This window comes from Astatotilapia calliptera, chromosome 23 (genome assembly GCF_964374335.1).
Source record: "Astatotilapia calliptera chromosome 23, fAstCal68.1, whole genome shotgun sequence".
NCBI classification, from domain to species: domain Eukaryota; kingdom Metazoa; phylum Chordata; class Actinopteri; order Cichliformes; family Cichlidae; genus Astatotilapia; species Astatotilapia calliptera.
The window spans coordinates 49,073,025-49,082,330 of record NC_137443.1 but is presented as its reverse complement, the minus strand read 5'-3'; the positions used below and the strand labels follow the sequence as shown (position 1 = coordinate 49,082,330).

The 9,306-nt window shown below is 41.7% G+C and overlaps 1 long non-coding RNA gene across 1 annotated transcript; it reads left to right on the top strand.

Moving 5' to 3' along the window:
* The first annotated feature begins 2,001 nt into the window (after positions 1 to 2,001).
* Positions 2,002 to 6,594, top strand: LOC145424403 (uncharacterized). Its single transcript, XR_013905472.1, has 2 exons — positions 2,002 to 3,511; positions 3,785 to 6,594. It is a non-coding gene; the product is annotated as an uncharacterized LOC145424403 (long non-coding RNA).
* The last annotated feature ends 2,712 nt before the right edge of the window (positions 6,595 to 9,306 follow it).

The following is a 9,306-nucleotide window of genomic DNA, read 5'->3' as shown; positions in this document are numbered from 1 at the left end:
TGTTCATAGAATTTATTTTTTAAATTCTAATTATAATCAGCTTCAATCTGAAGAAAAAGAAGGAAAATCTATTTCTATTTTCTGTTGCCTACATTGTAAAATATGTACAGTCAGGAGGGATTCAGCAGGCTGGGGTTGTAATGTCTCAGTGTGGTGAAACAAATCATAACAGAGCTCCAGCAGATTTTTTTAGTGTACAGGCTGTGATCAGCTGACCTGCTGCTCACTGTGGATGTACACAGCTGAATTCAACCAGATGTGAGCAGATGTTTCATAAGCGGTCCTGGCTGATTTCATCCTTTACACTGACTGTTTACGCTGTCTTTATATTAGACACTATACAGTTGGTGTGAAGGTGGAATTCAGTCAATGGATCTCAGCATCATCAGCTACAATGTATATGAATCTCTGCTACACTTGATGTAACCTAACGATGAAACCACAGCCACTGTGCACCAGTCACACACTGTCCTTTACTTTAAATCCATCACAGTGCAGCAAACTAACCTGTTTGTCCTGCGCTAACCTGCAGAGGATTTTCATGCAGCCTTTAAAAAACTGTTATTCTGCCTCAGTTTGTTTAGCAGCAGGTTTCACAATATGAAAAAACATAATGTCACATGTACAGACCCAAGAGCTGATTTAAAAACATGACGACTTACATGTGAGCTTTACATTTCTCCTGATCATCCTTCCCTTTAAAGCTCTCTTCTTCCTCTCCTGTCTTTCTTATCTTTCTCCATCTCTGAGTGAGGTTAGCTCTTTCTTTTCTCTTCCTGTGAAATAAGCAGCTGGACCTTTTAGCTGGCAACACACTGTGAGACAAACTGCACACAAACAGTTTGTGTGCAGTTTGTTGAGCTGATAGAAACGTTGCATCTGAAATTACTTGCCACTTAAAAAAAGTCACTCCCTTTATGGTCGCACCTAAGGTGGGTGTCATCTGCATAGCAGTGTAAATGTATGCTATGTCTTCTAATGATGCTGCCTAAGGGAAGCATGTATAATGTAAACAGAATTGGTCCTAGCACTGAACCCTGTGGAACTCCATAATTAACCTCAGTGTGTGAAGAGGACTCTCCATTTACATGCACAAACTGGAGTCTATTAGATAGATATGATACAAACCACTGCGTTTAATAACTACAGCACGCTTAATCACTGCAATAATTCATGTTTTCTATCACACACACACACACACACACACACACACACACACACACACACACACACACACACACACACACACACACACACACACACACTAATCTTATTAAACATTTTTAGTGTCAAATTGGTTTGCACAAGTTAGAATGATTACGTGCATCCTTATGTCTCTCACATAAATGAAAAATATAGTCTTCACTTAATTCAAAAACATCACAGGATTTGTAGTTCCACTTTGTGATAAAGGCACAGTGTATAACAGGTTCATGCCGATGAAAGCTTGCATCATGCGGGCCCTTGCAGCTATGTGGATAAGAAGTATAACTCTATAAGTCATAAATGCTGCCTTGTCTTTACTGGCATTGAATCCAACCTTTTCTAAGCACCTTTAGGCGACTGTTGCTGTTATTTGGCATTATATAAATAACAATGAATTGAATTTAAATGAATTTTCTCTAGCATGGATGTCAGGACTAATTGTTCCACTTCAAACTTTGAATGTTCACGCCAACAACTAAATCTCTTTGGACAGTTGTTTCTTTATTAGAGGGAATTAAATGGATCTTAAAATAGAAACACAGTTTTTAGAGTAGTTTTTTGGGAGGTTATATCATTTTGAAAAGAAGTGACTCATCGCTTAGCAGAGCACTAGTGATTTCTACACACAAAGTGCCAACTCTTTAACTTCATGCTGAAGTTGCTTGGGTTTCCCAAGTCCTTTGCAATAATGTCAATTACAGTTCATTATGGAGGGAAGATGTCTTGTTGCAAAGTTGGCATGCTACTACAAGCTAACACCTGAATTTAGTGATCTCTTTAGAATGACCCTGTAACTCACCTGACACTGGGACGTCCTCTGTGTTTTCCCTGTATAATTGTAGGATTTTCACCATAGAATATAAAGTGCCTGAAGCAGCTGTTGTTGTGATTTGGTGCTATATAAATAAAATTGAATTGAATTCAAGGTAACAGACCCAACAGCACTTTTGAAATGGCCAGCTGGTTTACCAACTGGCAGCCTGGTAAACCAGTTGCACAGCCCTCCTGCCAATAGAATCAGGTCATAAGTTGATCCACAGTTGATTCATACTCCATGTGACCAGCCATCAGGCTATAATGAGCCACCTGGGAAATTAATTCCTGAGGGCTTTTTGGCACCAACAACTGGGTGTGTTCTTCTCTAGTGCAACCGTCACGAATCATTTGGTACAATATGCCCCTAATAGTGATGTGTCGGTCGCAAACGAAACGGCTCTTAGAGCTGGGTCTTTGACGTGAACGACGCGAGCCGTAGGTTTTTTTTTCTTTCTCTTTCTCTCTCTCTCTCGCACTTTTTCCCGCTTCATTCTGCACGTGAGCCTTGTGCTTTGCGCTGGGCAGAGGGGGGAGGGGCGGTAGTTACAGTCAGTAGCACAGGAACAGAGCGGGAGGGAGAGAGAGAGAAAGAGAGCAACGTCACATTAGAAAGGTATTGTTGTAAAGGCTCACCTTCTAGCACATTCACTTCACCAGATGCACCTTGTTTCTTTTCCTCACCTTTGATTGGGTGTGGTGCTTGGCCTTAATTGCACTCACCTGTCACACATTATATGTCACACAGTATATAAGGACTGCACTCACCTACCCCTCACTCTTTCTTCACTCCCACATGGGGCGGCAGCTGAGGTGAGTTTCTCTTTGAGTCTCCTGAGTTCATGTATCATTTTGAGTTACTTAAATCGTACTTTGTCCTTTTTAGAGAGAGCAGTCCATGTGTGTAGTGATGGGCAGATGAAGCCCCATGAAGCACTGAAGCTTTTCATCCAATTGGTTCACCCCAACGCGAAGCTTCATGAAGCTTCATTTGCTCTAGCAGGACACCTACTGGACGTAAAAATAATAGCTGGCATGAATTTGAAGAGTGTGGCCTTTTGCACACAGCCTGTAAATGTCAACAACAAAAGGAGTGTGTAAAACACCTATAGTGTAGTGATGGCAGTATACTGTGTATATTTATGCTGGCAGTATGGAAAATGATTATTTGCGGCAAAGTTCGAACCGCTTCATGAACCAGTCACGTGGTACAGCCGGGCAGCGAGGCTTCGGACGTCATCATTTTCAGCTCCTCCCATAAATGAAGCAAGCCTCGATACGCGCTTCGCGGAAACGCCCCCTCCATTACTCGACACACGCTCCGAAGCCTCGATACAGAACGTCCCATCACTACATGTGTGTCTTTCTTTCCTTTACCTGTTATACAATAAAACGACAAAACCTGCAAATGATGACTGCTTATTCTCATTCTAATCCGATGAGCCCATGATGATGACTACTGAAACCCTGAACCTTCCTTCCTCCAAAACAGGTATAATAATCATCCACAACTATTTTCAGTTGCAGATGATAAAGGATTCAGAAAGTTTATTCATGCAGGTCCATATGACAGAGAATGTGCATCTTCTTTATGTTTTCATATTATAATTTATATTTAATTGTGTTGTGGTTTGCAGTGTTTTGTGTTGTTTCACTTTAAATTTGTTTAAAAGGAAAAAGCTGAAAATTTAAATAGTTAAAAGTTGAAATGTGAATAGTTGGTTTTTGTATTATATGATTTATTTATTACATTTTATATTTACAGTGGCCCGGTGGACTGGTGCCAGCTGAACTACCTCCACATCAACACCAGAAAAACCAAGGAGCTGGTCGTAAACTTATGCAGGAACAAACATCCTCCACTGCAACCACTGAACATCCAAGGTATGGACATTGAGACTGTGGACAGCTACAGGTACCTTCGTGTTCATCTGAACAATAAATTGCACTGGACTGTTAATTCAGACGCCCTCTACAGGAAAGGGCAGAGCAGGCTGTACCTGCTGCAGAGACTCAGGTCTTTTGGAGTGGAGGGCCCACTCCTGAAGACCTTCTATGACTCTGTGGTGGCCTCGGCCATCTTTTATGGTGTGGTCTGCTGGGGACAGGAAGAGACTGAACAGGCTGATCCGCAGGGCCAGCTCTGTTCTGCCCTCTGGACCCAGTGGAGGTGGTGAGTGACAGGAGAACGGTGGCTAAGCTGTCATCCCTGTTGGACAACATCTCCCACCCCATGCAGCAGACTCTGACAGCACTGAGCAGCTCCTTCAGTGGGAGACTGCGGCACCCACGGTGTGGGACGGAGAGATTTCACAGGTCTTTCCTCCCCACTGCTGTCAGACTCTACAACATGGTCATACATGCACACAGACACACACAAACACCCCATACACAATTGTAACTCTCCCACTGATGCGCAGAAGGAGATAATAATCAAGGAGAGCACTCTCTGGCTTGAGTGAACGCGCCTGCTGGCCGCCGCCTGGCTACCGCCGCGCCTGGCTACCGCTACTCACCAGTACATTTTCATTTTCGATTATTTGGCTTCAGACTTGAATGAACAGGAACATTCACACTCAGGACCAGATCGATCTCTGCCAGGGATTGATTTGCAACGCTTGTCCTCAACATCTGCTATTTCAGCTGAATGTGCTCTGACGTCTTCTTCTCAGTGAGCTGCACTAGCTTAACTGTTTGAGCTATTTTAGCCTACCTGTTTGTTGCTCCGGCCAGCTCCTTTTCCTCCACATAATTCAACATGTGGGCCAAGATGTTCTTGAGCTGGTCCACACTATTTTGGATTCTCCTGACGCTCGTCTACCATCCTCACTTTCCAGCCTCGCCGGAGATACATCCATCGCGGGTCCCGCATGGAACTAAATCATTCTGGTCTGCTACTCGCCGCCCTCGCAGGAACCCTGATCGGGCTGTCAACCATCGATCTCTAGCCCACCTGCCCAGGGCGCCCACCACGATTAGCAAAAAAGAAAATACTCCACTCAACTTCGGTCTTCTAAACATTCGTTCATTGACAAGTAAGGGACCTCTCATCCAAGACCTCCTATCTGACCGTAAGTTTGACTTTTTCTGCTTAACTGAAACCTGGCAACAACCTGATGACTTTTCTCAGCTAAACAAATCTACTCCTCTGGGGTTTGTTTACTTTTCTAAACCCCGCTGCTCAGGTCGTGGGGGTGGTCTCGCGATCTTCTTTCGCCAGCACTTGAAAGTCCTGCCAGTTAACGTTGATACCTTTAGTTCTCTAGAGGTCCTTGCATGTGAGCTGACTGGACCCATTCCCACCATCATAGCTACTGTATACCACCCCCCCCCCCCCACCACCCCCCCAAACCTAACCCTGTCTTCCTCAGTGACTTTGCTAATCTACTAACCCATCCTTCATCTCTCTCCCCAAATGTGATCTTGGTGGGAGATTTCAACATTCACATGGACAATAATGACCTTCTGCTCACCAGAGACTTTTCCTCCTGTCTCGAAGGCTCTGAATTTCAACAATTTATCGACTTTCCCACTCACTCTAAAGGACACACCCTGGACTTGGTCTGCTGTTCTGGTCTCACTCCCTTGAATCTTTCTGCTACTGAAATCCCCATAACTGACCACTTCCTCCTTTCATTTAACCTCACTCTCTGCTGCTCTTCTACCAAGCCAACCCGTCTCATCTCATTCCGCAACATCAAGAACATTGATATGGACATTCTCACTACCAGTTTGGACAATGTTCAGATTCCAATGTTCAGCGTCTTTCTTTTTGCAAGTGTTTTCTGAAGTTGCAGTCCGTTTGGCCTCTCAGGGCCACTGTAGTAATGGCTTCATGAATTTTATTTTACAAATAAACCTCACAAATGTACATTATGTACTGTTACAGGGTGGCCCTTAGCGGCTGGAAACACAGTGAGATGGACCGAGGCAAGAGTAGTGGAACAAATTATTTATTTGCTATACAGCTCTCCTTACAACAATTAACTTGTCGAGCTTCTTCACAGCACAAAAAATCCCCCTCTAATGACAACTGGCAGCCTTAAATATGTTCAGCTGTCACAGACTAAACCATTATTCCACTCTCAGGTAAATTCTTAAATCCCAACCTTCCACCACAGTATACAATATATCAATAAGAATAAATAAATACAGAAATACATTTTCACATTAATAAATATTTCACACTTAATGTTACACCAAACCCAATATTATAAAAACCCAGAAACCCAAGCACAACAAGATTCACCACACTCTCTCTACCAATGGTCTCTCCCGGAACCTTTAAATGGTGTCTGGACCCCCGGGGAAACATTTGCCCAAACACCTTGAAGAGGACGCAGGCAAGAAAGGTGAGTAATCATTAACTTACAAACACCTATTTGCACCACTTTTATCCCTAGATTTCACACACACTTGCATTAGTTTTCCTTACTGGTAAACCTTAATCACAATCTCAATCACCATTCTTCTCTCCTGACAGACAACCACCACATTCCTTGATGAGGAGCAGCTGTGCAGGATCTGAAATAAGGCTACCAACTGATTTTAAAATTCCCAATAAATAGTCAATAAATATTTAAACTGCTTGTGTGCAAATCCATGCTTAAAGTGCCATGCTAAATAAAGTGCTTGATAAGGTGCTTTTAATAAAGTGAAAGGTGTGCTCCGAAGTGCTATACATATAATATAAATAAATGCAGTAAGGGAGTCCTCTTCCTTACATGTACAGCTACTGTAATCCATCAGCCAATGTTGATAATTAAAGAAAAGATAAGATATGATTGTTCACAGCAGAAAGTACAAGAGCAGTAAAAAATTAAGAGAAGAGAAAAACAATAGAATAGAATAAGATAAACAGAATAACATACTATACAAAATAAAGAATATTATATACAATAGAATAAAATCTGCTCTCTGATGTATTTTCTGGCAGAAACCTTGTTTGTTGTGCCCGTGTGTGCTGTGAGTCAGCCACAAACCTCTTAATAGTGAGATGATCATGCTTAAGCTTTTGTGAAACATCTGAGGTTTTCATTACGTGTCCAAGGTATTCAACTATTTCACACTTTTCAGCAGCAGAGAGAACCTGCTTCTTTCCCATATTGCTTGAAAACGGTGGTCTGCTTAATAATGTGGAACACCCTTCTTTAGTTTTTCCTTTAATTGGGCTCAGCTGGCAAACTGATGATCACAGGTGTCTGGGATTGATTTCAGTCATCCAAAGAGCTCTGAGGCACAATGCTCTCCATGACTTTAATTGAAAAACATATTTAATCTTTATGACACTTAAACACAATTTGCATAATAATTTGGAACGCGGTATACAACATGCCACATTAGCACTGTTTTCTATTCTTTTAAGTGCTCAATAACTATCATTCACACTCCGATGGATGCATCGGAGAGCAACTTGGGCCCCAAAGACATTTGGTATGCAGACTAGAGAGCCAGGGATCAAACCACCGACCTTGCGATCACTAGACGACCTGCTCTACCTCCTGAGCTACAGCCACCCCCACCGCTTTATTTGCATGTGAAGATGCTCCCCAGAGCTTAATTGAGGCAACAACAAACTTCTGAAGTGCCACAGAATTTCAGTGAGGCCTTCCTTAGGAATGTGTTTGTTTTGCTTCTTCCTCCAGCTTCAATAATACAGGAAATTGCTCAAGAGATGCAAAATGTGCACGAGTTGGGTCAGGATTATGCTTTAGGTAAACTACAGTCACTTTTAAAAAATGATTTGTGCCTAAGAGATGATGCTATTGCTAAAATCTGTGATTGTATCAAGTCCACTGAGAACAACATACTGAAGCCTAAAGAATTAACGTCAGGAAATGTTGGAAATTTGACGCCAAGGATTTCCTTCTACATACCAAAGAAACAAACACAGCAGCTTATTAAAATCAGAATTATGGACGAATTCAGTGTCACAGCAGTCTGGTGAAAATGACTCGGATGCTTTTGGAGACATACGTAATGGAAAAGTCTGACAAGTTTTTCATTGAAAATCCAGGATGCCTGAAGCTAATTCTGTCCCAGGATGTATTTGAAATTGTTAATCCTCTTGGCTTTGCTAAGAAAAAACACAAAGTGGTTGGAGTCTGTCTGTCTGTGGCAAATCTGCCTGCTCATGTGTGGTCCAGTACTGATCACATGTCTCTTATCTTCCTATGTGGAGAGAATGACCTTAATAAAAATTTGGAAGAACAAAGGTTTTCTCAAAAATTTTTATTATTAACCTTTATTTAACCAGGAAAAGTCCCATTGAGATTAAAAACCTCTTTTTCAAGGGAGTCCTGGCCAAGAGGCGACAACACGTTGAAATTACAAATGTTAGAAGATTTAAGAGATTTGGAGGAAAGTGGTATCATTTCTGGTGATGAAACAGTCAAAGCAGCTTTGTCTTGTATTTCTGGGGATAATTTGGTTTCACACAACGTTGGTGGGTTTACTGAGAACTTCAGTCGCGCTGAATACAGATACTATGAAATCACACAAAGTGAGTTTCAGAGTTATGATGTAAATGCATGTGATCCGCAGCGCACATCTGAAAGCTACAATTCTGTTGTGGACAATCTACAAACTGAAGGCAGTCAAGAAATCAAAGGGATAAACTCTGTTTTTAATACTTTGAAATCTTTTCTTGTTTGCCAACCTGGTTTAGGCCACGACATGTTTGAGGGTGTCTTAGCCTACGACATTGCAGTGTACCTGAAGTATTTCATTAAGGAAAAGAAGCGACTTACATGTGCACTTTTGAACTGACGCATTAAACAGTTCAAGTACAAAGGAGCTGGTGCGCTAACAAAGCCGTGTGCTGTCAACCCATTTTTAACCAAGCTTTCAGGTCAAGCCATTCAGAACTGGAGTTTAAGGTTGCTGCATGGTATAAATGGTGATAAAGTCCAAAACCCAAAGGATGACGTACGAAAGTTAATGCTCCAGCTTAAAGACAGTTGAAATGATTCGTGTACAAAAGATCTCACTGTCACAGGTAGCTTATCTTGACCTTATAATCCAAGAATATTGAGATTCAAGAAAGTGTTTGTTTCCAGAGAGTCTACTAAAACCCAAACACAATTTCTTGAGCCACTATCCTGCACTTATTTGTAAATTTGGCCCCTTGATTAGGTGAGCTATGCATTTTAAAAGTAAACATAGTTACTTCAAAAGATGTGCCAGGAATCTGAAAAACTTTAAAATCATGTGCCAAACGTTATCGAAAGCCATCAAATGATGTAGTTGTGTATTTTGTGGATATATACAAAGCTGAGTATCTTTCTG